The sequence below is a fragment of the Myodes glareolus genome, chromosome 16, assembly GCF_982192425.1.
Source record: "Myodes glareolus chromosome 16, mMyoGla1.1, whole genome shotgun sequence".
NCBI classification, from domain to species: Eukaryota; Metazoa; Chordata; class Mammalia; order Rodentia; family Cricetidae; genus Myodes; species Myodes glareolus.
Genome location: NC_142041.1, coordinates 4,651,553 through 4,660,000, shown reverse-complemented (window position 1 = coordinate 4,660,000; position 8,448 = coordinate 4,651,553). Strand labels below are relative to the sequence as shown.

Sequence of the window (8,448 nt, the reverse complement as noted above, 5' to 3'; positions counted from 1 at the left end):
CATTCCCAGGAATATAGGAGCCTTGAAGTTACGCTGAGACCTCTCTCTCTGGCCGGATGAGTTGCCCTTGAACACATTACTGGCTTTGCAAATCTGCATGATTACAAGTAAACCACCTTGCCTGCAGTGGTTACCTACCCTGCTAAGCAGTTCTTTTGTTACAATCCATTCTCTGGAAACAAGGTTTCTCCTTCCTTTCCCCTCCCTTTCTCCCTCCTCCTCCTTCTCTTCCTCTTCGTTTTGCAGTAGGGTTTCAATGTGTAATTCAGGCTAGCCTTGAATTTTCAATAATCTTCTTGTTTCAGCCTCCCAAATCCCTGCATAGCTATCAAGCTTGACTTGACATAGTACTTAAAATTCATATATTTTTATGTGTATATTATGTATGCTTATATTTATATTTTGTATGCCTTCCTTCATATTTCCCATCAACTATCTTCTTCCTGCTCCTCCTCCTCCCAGTTTTAAATATTTCTCTTCTTTTCTATTTCTGACCAACTGAATGTGATAATGGTCACTTCCATTAGTATTAGTAAGGACTGTTTATTTGAAGAGGGAGACTTGCCAATGACTCTACTCCTAAGGAACATAACCCTCCTTCTAGCTTTCATTAACTGCCTGTAGCTTCTTAGGGAGGAGTACGACCTTCTTACTGAGGAGTAAGGAGTAAGTCCCTTTCCCACCTCCATGTTCTATTGATAGGTCTAGTCTTACTAGGTAGCCTCTGCTACTGTGAGTTTATGGCTGCAACAGCCATATCATGTCAAGAAGCCAGCATTTCTACCACTTTCCCCATCTTACTGTCTTTACATTCTTTCTTTCCCTTCTTCTGTGATCCTCTCTGAGCCTTTGAAAGGGTGAGATCGATGTCCCATTTAGGGCTGAGTAATTGTTTAAGCCTTCAGAGTTTTAGGTTTTAAAAGGAGCTGTGTAGTCTAAGTATGGGCATGTGTCAGCCGTGAAGCGGCTCAAGGGTACATGGTTTGCATGTGCACTTCTTGCCAATCCAAACACATTAATGTTATAGGAAGTGAGCACTGCGTGTAGGTATTAAGATATTCCAACTTTCTGTGAAGACAAGTACTAAATTGTGTGAAAGAGAATTTATTGCTAGGATGGCAAGACAGGGGAAGGTTTAGATGTCTGTGATAAATATAAAGATAGCATTCTTTTTCTGATGGCTCCCTGTGTGCACGCGTATGTATTCAGTCAGGGAGACTACCCTCTAGGAGTCTCCCATCTTATCCTGTCTTGATTATGTAGGGACAGTGTCTGTAGTCAGATTTCCTGTGAAGGTTCTTTGAAGAGAACATTTCTTTCTCGAGCTGATGTGTCTTCTGTGATGGAGAGATGGCAAATTAGAGGGAGGGTAATGAGAATATGTTGTGTAAATACATTTATGTCTTGTGGTCTTTTATCAGAGTCAAGAAAATATGGGTCTCGACAGTATGATTTTGCATATATTTCCTGCCTCTTGTTTGCCTATGCATTCCTTCTTTTCTGCTTATTTACTCGTATATCCTGCTCTACTGTATGAAATTTTATAGAGAACATAGCTGTCTGACAGCAGAGTTTCATTGTTTCCATGAATGTTTGGTTGGTGCATATGGTCTGACATGGATGAGCAGCCACGGTGAGATTTCGGAGTCTATTAAAGGGGCTCATTAAAAAGATCAATCTGTTTCTGTAATAACACTGGGAGCCATCAGTCACTGGGAGAGGGAAAAACTGACACCTGAGGAGAAAACACATTTTGGTAATTTGTTCATGGCATGTCTTGAACAAAAGAGCACTCTATATTTTGTTTACAACTTTCATGGGTTTGAATTCTGTGATGATTGCCAAGCTAATGTGTTTCAGGGACTTTGGAAAACTTGACCTTATTTTCGCCCCCTAAATTTATTTCCACTGGCTATGTTTCTTTTTCTCTCTTTAAACCATCTTTGTTATTTTTTATTATTTGAGACAGTGTCATGTACCAGGTCAGCCACAAACTCTTTGTGTAGCCAAGGAAGATGTGGAACTCCCATCCTCCCCTCTACAAGTGCTAGGATTGTAGGCAAACAGCATTGCGTGTGGCCAGTGTGCCTGTCATTTACAGACAAGGTTGCTCTCTAGGGGAAATTTATGAAACAATTCCTTTGCTTGTTACTACATAGACCAGTAAAATGCTTTACAGTGTCTTATAAAATTAGATGGGGGAGAGTCCTAGAACTGAATTTCTAGATCTGTGGAAGAATGCTCTAGGGCCTAAAACAAACAGACAAATAAAAACACCCCAAAACTAATTTTCATTTTAAAGTCATGCTTTTTCTCAAATTATTAGGGAAAGAGAATTTTGATTTGTCGGGAATGTTTATTCCCATTTCTTCTTCTTTTCCTGAGACCTTCTTCTTTTGTCATTTTGTCATAGGTCATGCAGAAAGGGATGAGGTACTTTTTTTAATGGACCACTTACATATAATAGCCAAAGAGGGAAGTTAGTTCTTTGTAAGCCAGTTCTGTTGGCTCATCAGGCCTGGGTACCAGCATGGGGAGTGAGAAAGGGGAAGAACGAGGAGTGCTTGAGTTTTGTGGACACTGCACAGTGAATTAAAGTTAAGGCCTTGGAAAGACGCTGGTGCCACACTTGCTGTCATTGTTGCTTTTCTCTTCTCAGAGCCTTGGTGTAGGGTGTGCCTCTTCTTCCTTGAGCATTGCGTTGCCTCCTGTTACTCTACTCTTCCTCAGAGAACTGTTCTCACTTACAAAAGCCAAGGAAATGGTCTTTGCTTTTCAATGGGGACCATTGCTTGTTTGCTTTCTCTTTACCCACTTGAACGATCGCTCTTGGGTACCAATTCTCTTAGTTCTTATCATCATTTTAATATGACCGCATTCCTCACTTTAACACTCTCAGATTTTTAGTTTTGAGGTTGTAGAAGTGGATTAATGTTCATCCTCAACATTTCAAAAAGTGACTTGTTTGAATCTCGAACTTATATAATTTGCCACCTGTGAGGGATCTCATGGATGGACCAAGTCAACTGCTTTGAGGAAATCAAGGCTTACAGAATTTGCCCAAAGTCAGAAAACTTCCTAATGGAGACCAAGTTGTATTTGCTTTGCTGAAATCTTGCACTTGTACACCATGTATTTGAAGGTTCAGAATTTAAGCAAGGGAAGCTCAGTTAAGATTTGGGTTTTCCCCCCTCATTCTGTAACACATTTATTTTCTGTAATTGCTGAAGTAGGTAAATGCCACAGTATAATGTTCTAGGGGTTTTAAAGCCTTTTTTAATCATAGAAAAATCGACAATGATTCCAGTTTCCTGACTTAATAAAGACTTAGTAAATGTGTTAGTTGAATTTATAAGGTTTGGTACCACCTTAGTTGCCAGCTGAACTGTGTGTGTTCATTTCTCCTGAATAAAATGAATGAGGGTTCAATCTTCTTGATTTTCTAAAAGGAAAATGTAGGTGTACGTTAGGGAAAAACTACATGATTAATCAACTTTAAATAAGAACTAAATCTGTATGATCAACTGTATGTAACATCCCATGAAAAAGTAGTAATTTTTATCATACAGTCATATTTTTCATGTATCATTTATACATTCCTCTGTTTCAATAAGTATGAATAATCTCTGTATTAATTATTTTCTTAGTCACATCAGTTATGAAGTCTTCTTGTGAAGTAGCATGAACTGAGGAAGACAATGCAATTGCAGAAGCCTTTCCACCACTATGAATTCTACCTTCAATTTAAGTAGCCTTCCTTCTTGCCACTTCTGTAGGGTCCAGCTGTCCCAAATTCTCCTGATGTTTAGCTTAACATTCTCATTGACGGTGTCTGCTCTCATTCCTGCGTCCTGTATGTCTGACTCTGCTCATGTCTCACTGTCTGACTCAGTATCTGTTATGTGAATGAAGGGTTCCTGGTTACAATTCTGTAGTTATGGTTACTACTTACTGAGGTCTTAAGATGTACCAGGTCCCATACCAAATAATCCAGCCACTAACCTACAGTGTTATGCATGGATTCAGAGAGGTTGGCTGCAATGTTTGAGGTCACGTGGCTTACAAGAGGGCTCCTAACCCCAGGTTCTCCAAGTTCAACACCTGTGTTCTTAGAGCTGTCATTTTCTAGCAATGGCTTCTAGTTCCACAACTGGAGAACTCGTGCCTTGATAACCTTGTTGAGAATCAGATATATATTTTTCATTCTTTCTTCTAGTCCTCTCAGCAGGTCTAAGATCAATCAACCAGTCTTCATTTTGCACATGGAAGCACTGAATTTCTTAGAAAGTAGAGCCTCCTGTGTGCATATGGCCAGCAAGTAGCAGAGCTAAAGGCTGGAGCCAAGTCTCTGTAATTCAAAACTCCTGCTCTTCAGAGTATACATTCTTAGAAACCTTCTTTCTCACTGACATCTCATAACAGTTATCCTGTTTCTCTGAATCTTTTCGTTCACAGAGCCAACATGAGAGGGTAGGATCCCAGAGTTCTAGTAGTATAATTTTTAATTTAATAAATGATTTAATAAAGAATTTACTCCTCCCAGGAATGGTAGTGCATAACTATAAATTAAGCATTCAGCAATCTAAGACAGAAGGCGCTCCAGATTGAGGCCTTGCTGGACTTCATAGTAAGACTGTTCCTCATTCAACTAGATGTACAGCTTAGCAAAAGATGATCGAGTACTTTGCCAGTGTGGATAGTTTCCTAGTTCAGGCTCCAACAAACACAGACAGGCAGACACACACATACACATGCACACACACATACACATACGCACACAGAATTTAAGTTCAGTGACAAGTTGTGATCTCATGAAGTAATCTTTCATTAAGATCAAATTTGCAGCAGATGGGAGCAAATACAGAGGCCTACAGCCATACCTTACAGAGGAGAGAGAGAGAGAGACCTAAACAGTCTCAAATGGGATGTCTTCATCCAATCCCTCCACTCACAGCTGAGAGAACCCTCAGAAGAGGAGGCAGGAGTGTAAGAGACAGAGCTCATGGGGAACACTGGGAGGACAAGGCTCTCTTAACCTACTGAGAAAAGCTCATATGAACTCACAGAGATGAACACAGTAAACCACAGGGCTTAGATGGGTCTTATGCATTCACCAGATCCCCTGAATACACATTATAGCTTTCAGTTTAGTGTTTTTATGGGACTCCTGAATGTGTGAACAAGTGGGTCTCCTTGTGTCTTCTGTTGGGCTCTTTTCCTTCTGGGGGTTTGTCTTGTCCAACTTTAGTGTGATTGTTTTATTTTGTTAGGCTTTGTTGTAACTTAGAAGGCTGTTCTTTTCTAATGAGAGACAGAAATATGGGAGGGAAAGAGAGAAGGAACTGGAAAGACGAGAGGGAGGGGGAAGACACTGTAAGCAGGACATGTAGCAGGAGAAAAGAATCTATTTTCAATAAAGGGGAAAAAGATCAAGTCTTGTCTTTGCATTTCCATTGAAACTTGGAGTGGCTCAGTAAATATATCCTAATACTTAAAACAAAATAAAAGGAAATAATCCCCTCCCACTTAAGCAATAATTCAAGCTAACATGCCTAGTTATTTTTATTAGTATATAAAATTACCTCTTTCCCCAACGGTCTTTAATTGTTTATTTGTCTTAATAGATGTATCTTTGAAATACATGAGTGAACATAGCTATGAATGATCCAGGAACCAAAAACAGATATTGGCTCAATGACCAGAAGGAACTGGAGGGCTCTGTCTAGAATATACAAGAAGGCAGAACATGAATGCTGCAAGAGAAAACACAGGATGTTTCCACAGTGGCAGGGATGAGAAGATGCAAAGAGGACAGTCGGTGACACTCGTGACTGTTGAACAGACGGTCTGTGTCAGGAGGCATGCAAGGAAACAATTCCTTCCTCCCGCTTGGGGAAGGAAGGCCCAGGTGGCTCCCCGAACCTGGATGTTAGCATCTTTGGAAGTTCGGGCGTTTGTGTGTGTGTGGAACAGCAGACATCCACCTGCCTTGCGTGTCTTCCTGAAGGCAGTTGTGTATTTCCAGAACGTGTCTCCCTTGGGTAGCTGTGGCAGTAGGGAGATTAAAGGTACTTTTCTCCATCTGGCTCACTAGTGTCAGGTCTGTGGCATCCTGATGTCTGTTTCTCTGTCCTGCATTGTCTAAATGTCCCCATCCCTGCAGATCGATAGCAAGAGCACAGAAAACACAGAATTTCGTGAAGAATTGTCTGTGATTTTCTTTTTAAAGAGGCAGGAAGACTTAATATTTTTTTTTGTTTCAGGTACACATCAAGAACAAAATGTATGATGTGGAATTCTTAGTTAAAGCCATCCATTTCGGAAGCGTTTGCGAAGGGGTTTCTTGTCCAGTTATGCTTTGAGAATGGTTTTCTCCATTTGAGTCAAGTTGCAGTCATGCTGTGAAAATCTTGACAAACAGCACATATCGGAAGAGGGGAGATAGGTTTGATATCGAATTATTAATGCCCTTAATCTTTTCTTTAATAGAATCTTTTTCCTCCTAAAAATTGACGTATAGACATAGGAAGTTTACAAAGAAGTAATGTAAGTCTTTGTGCCTGACAGGATTTCAGATCAGTGCTTCCTTCTAGCCTGTCTTCTCCTACTGACAGTCCAGGGTTGAATATAGATGCGGAGACAAACAAGCAGCAGACAAGTTGTGGGTACAGCCCTGACTGTGCTTAGATGCTGGCTTGGTGGGACAGGAGGAGATCAAAGCATTCAGAGTCTGAGTGGATGGCCAGAGTTGTACTAGGGCCCGTCAGCATAGGCTGGGTCTAAGGAAGGCATGCACTGAGTTCTAGGGACGGTATATGAGGTGAGGAAGGAAACGAGAGGAGGAGAAGGCAGGATGAGTACACTCAGTCTGAAATGCCTTCTGAACCCAAGTAAGTGGACATCTAAGGCCTTGATGAAGGTATATATTCATCTGCTTGGAGCCAGGTTTAGAACTGCAGTTGCTGCTTCTTTTTGAGACAGGGTCTTACTCTACAGCCTAGACTGGCTTCCAACAGGCAATCCTTCCTGTGTCAGCTTCCTAAGGTCATAGGTGTGCCCCATCACACTGTGCAGGGTGTGCCCCACCACACTGTGTGAGTTCACCCCATTTCCTGGGTGCTGGGGTCAGAGGTGTGCACCACCACACTGTGCGAATATTCCCCATTCTATGGTTTCTTAGGCACTGCCTATCCCCAAACAAATCTAGGGGATTTTCCCAATGTGAAAGGTAAACCTAGAGAGAGGAAAGAGCCCATGCACACTCCCATCATCCCTGTCCCCTCCTACGGGACGGTTTATCTCCCTTGTTTACCATCTCCCTGGATGCTGCAGTCTGTCGCACGCTGCAGAGGGATTACCAGTGCACACTGTCCATCATGGCTTGATAAATATTTCATGTAGGCATTTAAGAAAGATTTATTTTATTATTTTTTAGTTATGTATATATGTATGGATCTGTTCGCATGCCATGTGCCCAAGACATCAGATCTGGAGTTACAGGTGGTTGTGAGCTGCTTAACATAGGTGCTAGGAATCAAATTCGAATCTGCTGCAAGAATTGAGCTGTCTCTCCAGCCCCTCATACAGACTTTATTTATGTTTTTTTCACAAGCAACAGTTGATAGTCTCTGTGACTGAGGAACTAAAAACAAAATAATAACTGCAGTGTGGTAAAGAAGATATTTAGCCTTTTTGGTTATTTCCCTATTTTTTTTTCCTGATGGTCTCATTTTACTGAACAGGAGTCTGAGGATAGAAAATTTGAGAAACTTATAGCCATGGTGATAAGTCAGCAGGGTCTTGCATGTAGAATGGACTATGTGTTGAATGATGAGCAGCCATTTAGATAACAGCTTCTGGTTGGGGAATGTAGCATTCTGAGGTAGATTCTCAAAGTTAAAACTGTCTTGCATGTAGCCCTGAGATGTGTTATGGGGACTTCTTTGCAGACACGGGTTATTTCAAGGGGAGGGCTGTTTGGGGACAATGAAAAGGTATTTAATTTTGCCTAATACACTTTGAAAAGGGCAACAAATAAAAATGCAAATATGGAATTTACCTAAGCAAATGAGGTATAGCTAGCTATTGGCATTTGTAAGACAGAGAGACAAATGACGATGAAGTTGTTTTAGTTATTACTCTGGACACACGTCTTGTGAGTAGGGTGGGCTTTATAACTCGACAGGGATGGCCCAAGGAAGCTTCCTTACTCTATGAACTAGAATAACCCTCAGTGAGATGTGCTTTATAACTTCAACAGGTCTCAACTTGAGAGGGGACTCAGTCTAGAGTGCAGGAGCCTTAAAGAGAGAGGACGAACTCAAGACCTAGGTGCACCCATGTTTCAGGGCTTGGAAATGGGCTTTGTCTCATGTAATTGGATCATTGGAGTAAAGGCCCTGATCAGGGCTCCTGGAGGAGTGGAGAGGGAAAGCAAATCTATTCACC

The 8,448-nt window shown here is 41.2% G+C and overlaps 1 protein-coding gene across 4 annotated transcripts in view; it reads left to right on the top strand.

Annotated features, from left to right (window-relative positions):
* Positions 1-8,448, top strand: part of Runx1t1 (RUNX1 partner transcriptional co-repressor 1) — a 148,226-nt gene that overhangs the window by 97,882 nt on the left and 41,896 nt on the right. The window lies entirely within an intron of this gene.